Source organism: Lissotriton helveticus, chromosome 6, assembly GCF_964261635.1.
Source record: "Lissotriton helveticus chromosome 6, aLisHel1.1, whole genome shotgun sequence".
Classification (NCBI taxonomy): Eukaryota; Metazoa; Chordata; class Amphibia; order Caudata; family Salamandridae; genus Lissotriton; species Lissotriton helveticus.
Genome location: NC_136067.1, coordinates 1748403474 through 1748416570, shown reverse-complemented (window position 1 = coordinate 1748416570; position 13097 = coordinate 1748403474).

Below are 13097 nucleotides of genomic sequence, written 5' to 3'. Positions count from 1 at the left end.
TCTCGCCACGATGGGGTTGATTTACCAGGAAGTGGAACTGATGGAGTACACCGAACAGGAGGTGATAGACTTCCTCCTGGAGAGAGGGATACCCCCAGTAGGGAACATTAGGAGGAATTTGTTTCTCTATGAGGCCCTCAAGAGGGGAGAGCCCTTAGAGATTGATGGGGACTTGTCTGACTACCCCCCCGAAGTTTTGAAGGGTCAGTGGGTTAGAGACCAGAGAGAGGGCTCCCCATCCAGAACCCTGGGAGGTAATTGCTCCGATGAGGAGGAGGAAGAGTCTAGCAGGGCAGAGACGCCAGTAGCTGTGGAGGACACCGAAGATAGGGAGTCTCGCACTGGGTCCAGTCCCGGGGGCACTGCCCCATCCCTTTCCCTGTCCCCAGAAGAATGGGTAGATAGGAGAGAAGAGAGGGAGCATCAGCTGGCGCTGGCAAAGCTCAGGCATGCCGAGGGCTTAGCGCAGCTGAGGGTAGAAGAGCAGCGACTAGAGACTGAAAAAGTCCTAGCGCAGGAGAGGATGGCGGAGGCGGAGAGGGCCTTCGCCAGAGAGAGATCAGCTCAGGTGGGTAGGTTGTCCCCTGAGAGTGGTTTTAGGAGTCTGGATTCACCGAAGAGGGTGGGATCCAGTGGTGGCAGCGAGTGTAGGTCCAGTGCAAGGAGTCCCACTCCCGAAACCCAAGAGACTGTGCCTGATTCCCCGGAAGAGGAGGACGGGTTAGTGTTTAGGGGCAGGGGAAAGCTGTTCCATCAGTCCTGGGGAGAGTTCGAGGAGGAGTGTTGGACTGTACTGGAGGATTGGGTGGTGAGGAGAGCAGTGGAGGATTGGGTAGGGCTGTGCCATGCCGTTATCCGGGAGCACATGCTGAGGAGTTGTTTCCCAAGACTGCGTCACCATCTGTTGCGGTGCGGGTTCTCAGACCCCAGGGAACTTGCACGGGAGGCAGACCTCTGGGTAAGTGCCAGAGCGTCTGGGAAGGCTGAGGGGAGTGATCCTGAAGGGAGTGAGACGGGGGGGTGTCCCAAGGTGCCCCAGCTGTGGTCACCGGGCTGGAGTGTTCTTTAAGAGAACCCCAGGTTGGGAGTCTAGGCTGTCCCGATGTGTCATCCAGAGGAAGGGATCCCCTCATGTCAGGAGGACCCGGAGCATCAATAATTGGAGCTCCAGTGGTTCGGGGGTCTGACCAGTCACAGGATTTAGATCCTGGACTGGGGTTCCAGGTTAAGGGGTTGCCTGACCTGGAGGGTGGGGTACCTGTAATTCAGGTCCCTACCAATTTGACTCCCAGGGGTACTACTCCCAGTGGGAGGGTGCGGAACTCTGGGAGGGGGTGCAGAGGGAGGAAGGTCTCTTCTCTGTCACCAGCTCAGCCACAGGGCGCAGATCCTGGGTTGGGTGGCCAGGGACAGGGGTTGCCTGCCCTGGTGGGAGGGACCTCTGTAACCAGAGTCCCCCCGGAAGTGACTCCCAGGGGTACTTCTCCGGGTAGGAGGGTGCGGAACTCTGGGAGGGGGTGCAGGGAGAGGGAGGACTCGCCCCTGTCACCAGTTCAGCCTGTGGGTTTCGACTCCAGGTTGGGGAGAGAGTTGTGTGAGGGTGTCCCCAGGCGTAGGAGATGGAGGAACCCTTGGAGGAGAAGTAGGGGGAGGAGAGCCTCGCCCCTAAGGGCTGGTCAGTCTGAGGGTGTAGACCCCAGGTGGGTGGACCAGTGGCAATTTGGAGAGAGAAGAGTGGTCCAAGAGAATTACAAGCCTGAGGCTAGAGCCTCCCACTCTAGGAAGGAGAAACATCCCACTAGGGAACACCAGTGGGGTGGTTTTGTTGGTGAATGGAGGGTTGCGAAAGAGAACCATTGGGTTCCAGAGTGGAGGAGAGACTGCAGGTGCTCCTGTAGTTGCAGGCCTGCGTCCACCTTTTTCCGCCCCAAGCAGGGAAGCCCATCAAGGCATTGATCAGTCTACCCTGGCTTTTGGCTGGGGGGGAGTCGTGTTGGACTTGGCCTTTTCCACCCAAATTTTTCGCTTTTGACCCCCTTATCTAGATTGTCTCCCCCATGGGATTAAACCTGTATAGGCCATGAGTGGTGTGAGACCCCTTGTGAAAAATGTAATTACATGACATAATGTGAGCACTTGTAAAATCCCCCATTTTAAAACTGCACCTGATTGAAATGTATTGTATTTAAAATGGATGCCATGGCCCTGGGTTTTGCCACTGGACTGACATAGGTCAGCGGACTAGATAATATTACCCAGCTACCCCTAGTTTTGAAGAGAAAGCCTGGCACCCAGGGTGCTCAACCCCTCCCCTTGAGCCAGTGTGAACCAGTTATCCCCAACATTCCGGAAGGTGCTGGCTCTGTGAGGGAGGAGGGTATAAATAGGGAGAAGTGTCACCAGAGAGTCAGTCAGCGCTGGGACAAAGAAGAGAGGGGACCTGCTGTGAGGTGCTACCGCCACATGGGCCTGTGAGCTGGGCCCTGCACCCCTATAAACCCCCCCCTCTGCTGTCCCCATGGGCCCCTGACAAGGGAGGGCCCCTATCCAGGTCACTGACGCTATTTGACCGGGTACCACGCCAACGCTGAGGGAAAGAGGTGCCCAGAAGAGGAGGAATGCTGTGGGCTTGAACCCCCCCAGGAGGTGAGGAGTGTGCCCCTGGGGCTGGCTGTGGAACCGTTCGCCCCCCCCCTCCGTGAGGTGCGCCTGTCAGACGTTGTTTGGGGAGGTTGGTGCCCCCAGGAAGCTGTGGCCCCTTTGGAAGTGCTGCCACTGCATTGCCCTTAAGCGTTGGACTGTGAGGAGCTGCGTGTCCTTAGAAGCCCTGGACTGCCTACCCAGCGCTGTGGGAAGAAAAGCGCGTTGTTCTGAAGGCCTGCTGTGTTCCCCCTAGGAAGCGCTATAATCTGGAAGCGCTAATCTGCCCCAGAACTGCCGTGTGGGCGCAAGGAGCAGTGCGCTGTGAATAGCGCCGTGGTTTGAGGAGTAGTGCGCTGTGGAAAACGCTGTTTCCTGAGGAGATTGTGGCATCCTGTGAATAGCGCCGTTTGAGGATGCGCGCTTTTACCGTTATATAGAAAATTAACTGAAAGGGAGCCTACCCCTTATTGCCGCCGGAAATCACCGCCGCGGCCCGGCGCTATCGTGGGGATTCCCCCCACTGCTGTGGGGATCGTTGCGGCGGCCCCCGGTACCAGGAGAGGGCCGCCGAAGTGAGGGAAGGGCCGCGCTCGGCCCTGAGGCCGCCGACTCCCGCATCACGTGACGGGGGGGGCCAGGCTGCGTCATCGGCCCGCCCCCGCCACGCACGGATTGGCCTGCGCGGCCGTGACCTCTGAAGGCCGCGCAGGGATTGGCTGTTGGCCGGGAAGGCCCGGAGAAGCTGAATTCAAGCCCCGGGTCCCCGTGAGGTAGGAGGGGGACCCGGGTGAAGCGCTGTTGCGGGGCCCCCGTGGACGAAGGGGGAGCCCCGAGGATTGAACGACCGGAGCGGGAGGCCACCCCGCCGGTCTGTGGCTGTGGACTGGGGCCGGTGCCGGGAGGACGTGCTGCCGAGGGAGGCAGGGCCGGGGCACACTGTCGGTGCCTGCCTCGCAGCCGGACCCGAGGAGAATTGAGGCAGCTGCCTGAAGCCGCCGGTGAAGGCGGAGATAGCGCCCCCTCGCGCTGCCGGTTGGGCAGCCAGGAGAAGCAACCTGACAGAGTGGCAGGGCTCCCGGGAGGTCGAGGGAGAGCCCCTCCCTTCCAGCACCATCGCCGGAGGGCCCCAAAAGAAGCCTGGGTCCTCCCCACACCGGAAACCCACGCAAGGGCTCCTGTGTGAGCGGAAGATGTCAGGTAAAGCCCGGTGGGTAGGGTAGCGGCACAGTAGCGGGAACTCCTAGGAGCGAGGTGGAGTACCTGGAACCGCCCCTCCCCTCTGGGGAACACTGCGAAAGGGCCCCGTTGGCCCTGCTTAGCCACAGGAAACGCCGGAACTGGGCAAGAACAGGGACAAAGCCCTTTTAGTGACGGCCTGGCCATAAAAGTTAACCCCTGGTTGGTTCCTGACAGGCGGAGATCAGGTTGATGCCTGATGAAATGCTTGATTCCTAGAGAAATATTGGGATCTGAAGAAGTGTTTTGCTTCCTGTCTATTCCTGCCTGATAAAAGTAACATTACTGCCTAATGAACTGTGGCCTCCTCTTTAATGAAATGTTCCTGTCCAGTGGCATACTTATCCTGGTCTTAATGGAATGGTTGGTTATCCAGTGAAATGTTATCTAACCTCTAAAAGTGTTACATTTGGGCACACGTTTTACATCTGCTGGAATGTTGCCTGGCCAATTACCTGAATGGGTCTACTGCTCCTCTAGGGAAGTGTTAATTGCACAGGGAGATGTTGCGTTTACCCTGATGAAAAGTGTATGCCCTATGTTAAGGAGCCAGCTGCACTGATCCATTACAGGTGTTCCTGTCTGGTATTATATGATGTTTTTCCCTTACAGGGGTTGGGTTGGTGTTGTCACGCATGAGGTGTACTTACGCTAATGTTGCAACTTACAATTTCAGCCAACCCCCTAAGGATGAGAGCCTGAGTTGGCCCCGCCAGATTGGCCCCAGGTCTACTGTTATTTAATCACAATTTTTCTTTATTCCAGCATGGACTTTGGACTCAACCCCTTTTTGTCCCATGTAAATAATTCCCTATAAAGTACTTGGCTCTGGTGCCAGTTGGCACCTTGTTGTGACTACCACTATTCTATTTCTTTTTACCTTGCAGGTTGGAGACATAACTAAATTTAATCTTTTTCCAACCAAAGGTGGTGTCGTGACTCTTTTGTAGTGTGATTGGTGGGTCATCTGTGTGTACTGCGTGAATGCTTCACATGTCCTCGAAGTTTGGCCTGCCCGCTTGATGCCATGCTACCCCCTTTGAGACTTGGGCAACCCCCATTTCCAACAAAAAAGAAAAAGACTGCCTCTGTACAATTTACTGTATTGTATATGATAATAGAGTCACCAATAAAGTCTGTTAAAAAAAAATGTCAGACACTCTCATTTAACTGACCCTCGGTGACCCATCTTTGCTACCGAGCGCCGGCGGTGCAATGCTGCATTAGTGTACCTTGGCATGGCTGGCAAACTTCATTTCTGGTCATTAATGGGCACTTCACTTCACCACCTATTTTCTTGGCTAAAGAATTAGCTCACCCCGACAATACACTAGAACATGCCACGCACATTATGGACATTTATACCCTTAATACAACACACAGACTACCTAGGTCTGGTAATTTCAGATCATTACACACACCTCTTGGCCCTCAAATGGAGGCCCCCCTTGCCTCCCAATTCCACATGAAACTGCCTTGAGATTGTCTCAAGGATCCTGTGTTGTGCAAGGAACAGTAGACTAGTATTCGTAATAATTTTGCTGAAAACCAAAACACGGTGTCCACCAGGATGCTAGAGTGGGATGATTTTAATGTAGTGGCCAGGGGAACCTGTATCCAACAGATTGCAGGGGTTTGAAGACAGCAGAACATGACGTTGCTACCCTTAGTAAAGCAGCCAATGCTAACCCTACACACACCCCGTTTGACAGGGACAAAAAACACCTATGCAGCCCTCCTTAAAAATCTGAGGCAATATCATTTTAAGGCTGATGCCGCCTAAGTGCACATAAAGGGTGATAGACCGGGCACAATCCTAGTGTGGCTCATCCGGCAAGCCTCAGTGTCCTGCTCTATCATGGACGTGATCGCCCCCAGCAGCATCAGGGTTCATGCTCAAACTGAGATCTTGGAAGCCTTCTACGACTATTACTCCGATATTTACTGGCTGCCACTCCCATTACAGTTACTAGATCACATCCCTCTACCTCGAATCCCCTCTCTCGCGAGGGACTCTCTGGATATGGAGATCACCCTTGCTGACGTAAAACAGGCAATACTGGACCTGGCACAGAACAAAATCCCGGGCTTAGACGGCCCCCTCTAGAGTATTATAACACATTCTCAACCCTGTTGAAGCCTTGATTGGCTACAATATACAGGGCAGTGCTGGAAGGTGGCTACCTCCCCACTCCCTCTGCGAATCCCTCTTTGTTTTGGTCCCAAAACTGGATAGGGACCCTACCATATTGGCATTCAAAAGGCCAATTTACATACTAGGGCTGATTACAAAATCCTAGGTAAAATATTGGCTGATCGATATGCTCAGGTTCTCCTGTAGCTTGTGCACCCTGATCAAAATGGTTTTGTTCTCAACCGAAGCACTTCCTAAAACAAATGCCACCTGTTCCATGTCCAGGACCTGGTAGGAGGTTGACTGCCCTGTGTCACCAGCCCTATCCTTGAATCGGAGAAGGTGTTTGATACCCTGTCTTGGCACTACTTATTCTCAGTACTCACCAGCATGGGGTTGGGGCCCAAGCTCCTAGTGTACACAAAATTACTATACTCAAGTCGCACCTCTCGGATCTGTCAAGGCTGTCTCATTTCAGTGCCCTGCCTAGTAGGCCAAGGCACACGTCAGGAGTACCTGCTCTCTCCCCTACTTTTTGCGTTAGCCATGGAGCCTTTAGCCAAATGCCTGTGAAGAGAGGGGCTAGAGTGTTTATGGTGGGAAAGACTCAGTGTGCCCCTGTATGCCGATGACCTGTTTCTGTACTTAATTGGACAAAATCCACGCTTTACCTGCTCAGTCCAGATTTGCCACCACATTACGTGCGCATTGGAGACACCTGCCTTGTCTGCCATGCACAGGCTCCTCGCTACCTGGGACTTAACCTGTATCATGCTCCTCGCAATATGTAAGAGGGTAATCATTGCAGGGCCTTGATAGGCACATACTCCCAACTAGCTTTTTGGATGACTCTCCCCCTGCCTCCATTAGCAAGAATGCTCTGGTGAAAATGGTCTTTCTACCTCACCTTTTATACTACTGTTCTAATCTTCCAGTCATCCCACATACTATCTTCTGCTCTGTTCCCTCATTTAGGGTGCTGGCCGACGGTGAGTCACCTTGGCCAAGTTAAAGCTGCCGATGGACCAGGGAGATTTAGGAGCCCCATAATTCGAAGCATATTTCCTGCCGGCACAGCTTCAATGGCTGTCTCCCTGGACGGCGGGATGCTATCTCAGGGAGATGGCCTCAGAGGTCGGGCCTCTTTCGGCAATTCGCTGTTTACTCTTACCGGGGTTCAGATCTGTTGCAACACACCCATTGCAAGTGGTCATAGCGAAAGCCAGGAAGGCTGGAATACACTGTCTATCCCGAAACCACCCACTCTACACCCCTCTATTATCCTTGGCTGGCTTGCCCTAGGGCCTTGGAAGTGAAAGACCTTTTTGCAGATGGTCATCTTCTCCTCTTTTCCCAGCTAGCTGAGAAGAGCAGCCTTCCAGAGTGAAGTTCCAGCTCCACAGGTAGCTTGTACACTCCTTCCAGCACCTATGGGATCTGTCAGGGGAGAACCGCCGACACACCCAGTGCTTCAGGCTATCTTGACTATGAGACCAGGCCTTCAGCTCATCATTTGGTTGTACACAGCCATATGTAAGTTATCGACCACATCACTAGACACACTTTGCCAAAAGGGGGAGGACGAGTTTGGAAGGGTGCTTCATGATAAAGAATGGGACAAGGCTCTAGAATTACCCCAAAAAGTCCCACAACACTACCAAGAATATATAGTTTTCCATCCTCCATCTCCCCTATCTAACACCAGCACAGCTAGCTCCTCCACCATTTTCGAGAGTCACACTTTGCTTGCCCCCGATATCAAACTCTGGATGCAACACTTATGCATATGTTATGGTCTTGCTTGACCTTACAACAATATTGGCACAACATACATGCTACAACGTGGGAGGTCATGGGACTACAGGATATATACACTTAAGAAGCCTGCTTGCTAGGCGTCTTTAAGTACAGGAAGCAGCAGAATGTGCCCACGGGATTTGTGACTCTGTCCCTTATTTTAGCCAAGCACGCGATCATGCTCCACTGGTGCACACCCACGGGACACCCAGTGGAGGCATGGGTGGGGGCGGTACACAGTTGGGGCATGGCAGAAGAGGAGGCACCTTGATAGAAAGAGTTGCATCAGATCCGCAAATGCCCTACCTCCCCACAATGGGCTCTTTTGCTCGCACACTTCCGACAAACCACAGACAGGAACCCAACACCCCCACCGTCATAATGCCCAGTTGTGATACCCGTGGGGTGCCTGTCTCTGCAGTGTCGAATGCTCAGATTCCGCGGGGGTCGCCCCCGGTCCATACTTAACCCTACCACTATTTAATAAAATAGAGACCCTTGATGCAATAACCCAGAGCCCAGTACTGTGCCCTCTACAGCGAGTGTTAAATTAAAACTACACCACCCTCCCTTCTCTCCCTGTACTCCCTAACAGATTTCACCCTGTGTTAGCCGTTTTGTTCCCTTTTGTTTGTGGGTGAGCCACACAAAGACACCATCAGTCACAGGAGCGACTTCTACTGTACGCAATTGAACAACTCACTATGCTTTTGGACTAAAATGGCGCTTTATATGTACCTAGATACACATGATCACTGTCTGTAATGCTACTTATAAAGTCTGTAAAACCCAATCAAAATGTTTTTAAAAATCAGGGAGGGCACCTCCATACCTGTATGCTTATTGTCTGTGGGATAGGCTTGTCAGTCTGGGCCTCCTTGAAGATGGCCCACAGCCTTAATAGTGCCCCTCTCCTGTCCTTCTTCTTCCTGTGTATTTGGTCTGTACATGTGTCCTCATATGTTCGATTATGTTAGTGTCAAATGTTTCCTCCTTTGGTCAGGGAAACGTGTGTACCTTAGTGCATATGTGTCACTTGTGGCAATACTTGCTAAATACTTTAGCCTATATTAGGAACCTGATTTGCATGTGCTTTAGTGGTGGCTCCATGCTAAGTTCGGTACTTTTTAAGCGACAGATGCACCCTGGTTTTTCCTGGTTGTAGGTAATATTTAAGTTTTACTCTGGTCGTGGGGAAAGATCATATACTAGGATTGCTGGCTCTAACTACTTACTATGAGCTTAACACTATTTACAGATGCATCACAAACACAAATAATAATGCATACCTAGAAGAAAGTACAATTGTGAAAATGTCATGAAATTTGTCAGCAAATATATGATATGAAATACTGATATTCTGAAATAGCAATGCATTCATATAGCACATTGAGACATCGAAACAACACAATACTCAAGACAAAATGCAGTTGTGTTTATTTACCAGCACCACTGCATCAAATAACATAAAAATATATCTTGCATCAATTTTAGTGCTACAATAGGAAAACAACTTGACAGAGAAAAAATGTAGCATTTGTCAAAAAACTGTATTTTTGACTAATCCAAAAAATGTTCCCTGTCTTTGCACATGATATCTCATGACCAGGGCAAGCCCTGCGCAGTACACAGGAGTAACTGAGCCCAAACATCTGCCAATATTGGCTCCGGGGCAAAGAAAATTAAAATTGTTTCATGGAGAAAAGGACTAACTCAAACAATCACAGGCCCCTCTTGGTCAAACACAAGGTGAAACCGATCACCCAAATCTAATTCTCTATTCCTAATGTCCTAATTGCACCCTGTTACACACCCAGGGGCTTAGTGTACCATCTGTGTCACCCCCAGTGGCAGTCCAAGCGAACAACACCTGTGACTTCTTTCAAATACCAACAGTGTTAAGAATCTGGTAGCACTGAGAAAACCCTTTAGACTAAAAAGTAAGATTGAGATCCTGGCCCTATATCACACCATCTGTGTTACGCCCAGCAGTCCAAGCAGTGAGGCCTCAACCTTGTATCACACCCAGGGGATACGTGTACTCTCTGTGTCATGCCCAGCAGTCCAAGCAAAACTAGTATTCACCCTTGCTAGCATGCTTACTGTCGAAAAAGGTGACCACTGCGGAAACGCCTCTGAGGCCGCCTTGCATTTACTCAGTTCAGGCACTTAAAATATGTAACATGCCAGAGTTCTGTCAATGGCAGGAAACTCAGGTTAGCCTTTTATGGTTCTTCCTAGTATGCCATCCGCCATTTACTGGGGACTAAGGATCAGATGTTGTCTCTTACCCTTACCCTCTGATGGCAGTTTCAGGGCAGAAATCCGCCCCACGGATTCTGCAGATCTTCCAATCGTTTGCAGAGTCTGCTCACCTTCCTTGCTATGCCGATGCTAGTCTGTCAGGGCAGGATCCCTTTCCTTCAGCTGCAGTCGTGTCCAAAGTACCAATCTCTCCTATCTAGCTTACCAAAATGTTGCTCAAATGTGAATTTACCTTGAAAAAAACAAAAAGAAGAGGCATTTGGCAAAACAGGAACAGTTGGTTTAATTAAGCACTTCAGGCGAGAGGACTGTCTCAAAGTACAATCAATCTAAATAAGCCTCCATACAGTTTTGTGGTTGTCACAAATAACTTCTGATGATTCTTTTTTTAGGAATATAAGGCAGCCCATGTTCGTGGAGTCATAAATAAGGCCTCTGCTAACAAATACAGGTGTACATCGATCTTGCGTGGACACAGTGGTGGACTGTGGCTAACGTCTCCAGATGTCCGATATGAGGGGCGCATGATCACTGTGTGTGCTGTGTCCTGATTGGCTATGTGTTCCTAACATTGTGTGGCATCTGACTTTATGATGGTTTGTGAGTGCGCGCACGCCTCTGGCCATGTGTACTTTATTGGTGCGAGTTTAATAGTTATGCAATTGTGCTCATAGATGCGAGTTTATCATTATAAAATTTGGCATTAATGTTATCAATATTAACACTAGAACCTACAAGGAAAAACATTGCCGTCCTGAGAGACCTACCTAAGTTAGGCGGTGGCAGACAGAGGAGGGGGGTGGCTGACCCAGGCAGAGTTCTTCAAAGTGCAGAGGGAGTGCCTTACTCGTGAGGGCCTTTCGCGACAGACTGAGGTCCATGCAGCTGGCAACACCTCTGGTGATCACTTTATTATGGGGAGAATGGTCTCCTGTATGATGAGCCTAGGGTTCCTGAGGCTGGTTCAGCCCCTCCCTTAGTGATCCCCTAGTGATTGCTATTGGGCCTTCTTACCGTAGTTGGCTCATGATATTCCTCTAGCAGGACATCTGGGGCAGACCAAATCCTTTCACTGACTGGTCACCCACTTCTTTTGTCCTGGATGCATATGAAGTCTGATGCCTTCTGCAAATCTTCCCCCTGGTGCTAGGTCAGTGAGAAGTCAGAGGCAAAGTACAAAGCCCCAATGCTTCCATTCCCAGTAGTGTGAACACTATTTAAGAGCGTGGGCATAGATATTGTTGGGCATCAGGACCACAAGATTTCTTTACTATACTCTATTTACTTAAAAAAATATATATAAACATTAAATGTCATCTAAAAGCTGTACAGATGCCACGTATTGAATTTTCTTAAAATCGCCTACTATTGACTTAGGGACACAAAAACAAGTATATAAGTGCTGACCACAGACAAAAACCTAATATGGTTCATCCAGCCTATAGTACAGTTTATTCATATCATGCAGTCATATTATTTACGTTTCAAAAACTTACAAGCCAGAAGCAGTAAACTTTAAAAAAGAAAATACATTACTAGGCATACTCATATTGCATTTATCACAGATCCTAAGAATGTATCCGATATGAAACAGCAGTCGTACAGGTGCAAGGATACAGCTGAGGTTTTTTTCCCTACCCTGCCTCGTAAGATAGCCTAGCTAAATAAAGTGCAAGTTCTCCAGATACTTTATAATAAAAAAGCACAAGTTCTAAAATCAATAAAAACACAGTATACAGTAGAAGGAAAATTCACATTACGGTTTGGCTATAGTGAAGGTAAAAAAGTAAATTTTTGTCAAATTGGCGATATTTTCTCCAAGTGTTTAGCAATGGAGAAGACAATGACCAGAGATGTGTCCGCTCTACATAATCTTATTGCAACCCTAAATTGCACAAACACCTAAAAGAAGGCACAAGGGAATGATCCTACGCTACTTGTAATACTTTGGACAGAAAAAAAGAGAAGATGGTTGTTGGTTTATTTCACGCTTCTAAAAGCAGGACCTCTCTGATTTCCTTTCCATTTAGCAGTAAAGATAGCAAGAGGTAGTGTACCCAATCTGAATCTTATACAAAGAGCTTTTGTGAATGAGGGATCGATATCACTCATATCATTTTCAAAGTACGAGGCCGGCTTGAACCCTATAAAACAATTAGTCATGTGGCCCAAGAATCCCTCTTTGGAAAATGTGGCCTCCTCAAGCTCTCAATTATTAGCTTTCACTTTATTTGTTTCGGAGGATGTAATATTTTCAGGGGACACCGAATACTCATGTAAATTCATGGAGTGTAAGGCCTGCTTTATATTGTCCAACCAGGGTAAACAAGACTCCTTGTGATACATCCAAAACATCTATTAGACCCAGCCTGTAATCTAGCAGATCGGCGGTAGACCAAATTTATAGCCAGTACAAAATAGGTTTCAGGTGTGCTCGGGGAACAATAGACAGAAAACCTAGGTTATGTTTAAAAATCAATGGTGTGCTTTGTGGCAGTTTAAGGGCTGTTCTTAGAAATGTATTCTCAGCTACCTCCAGAGCTTTTAAATTGACTTGGCACAGAGGAGTTCCACCCATATACTGCAGTTTCTGCAGCTTTAGCTCTCCAAACCTCAATGAGGAATGAAATTGGGTGGAGCAAGGTCTAATTTGCAAATTTTTGAATGGTTGCTGCACTGTTCTTAATATAAGGGTACCTTTGGTAATCTGAGGATCTTTGCACAAGAGAGGATACTGCCAATATAATAAAAATCTAGTACTTTCTCCAACTCCTCCCCTCCCAGCTTTAATGATTTTCTGAAGTCTGTATGAGGGTGCATAGCCGTTAATATTTTCTTACTCACATTGATTGCCAGGCCATGATATAGGCAAAATATATTCAACATAGTCAAAAAGAATTTCTAGGACCTTTTTTTTATACTGATAAAGATTCATCTGCAAATAGTAAGGCAGGTATTTTAGTTCCACCTAGAACCAGAGAGTCATTATCACAACCCTAAAGGTAATAAATAGAGCCATTTA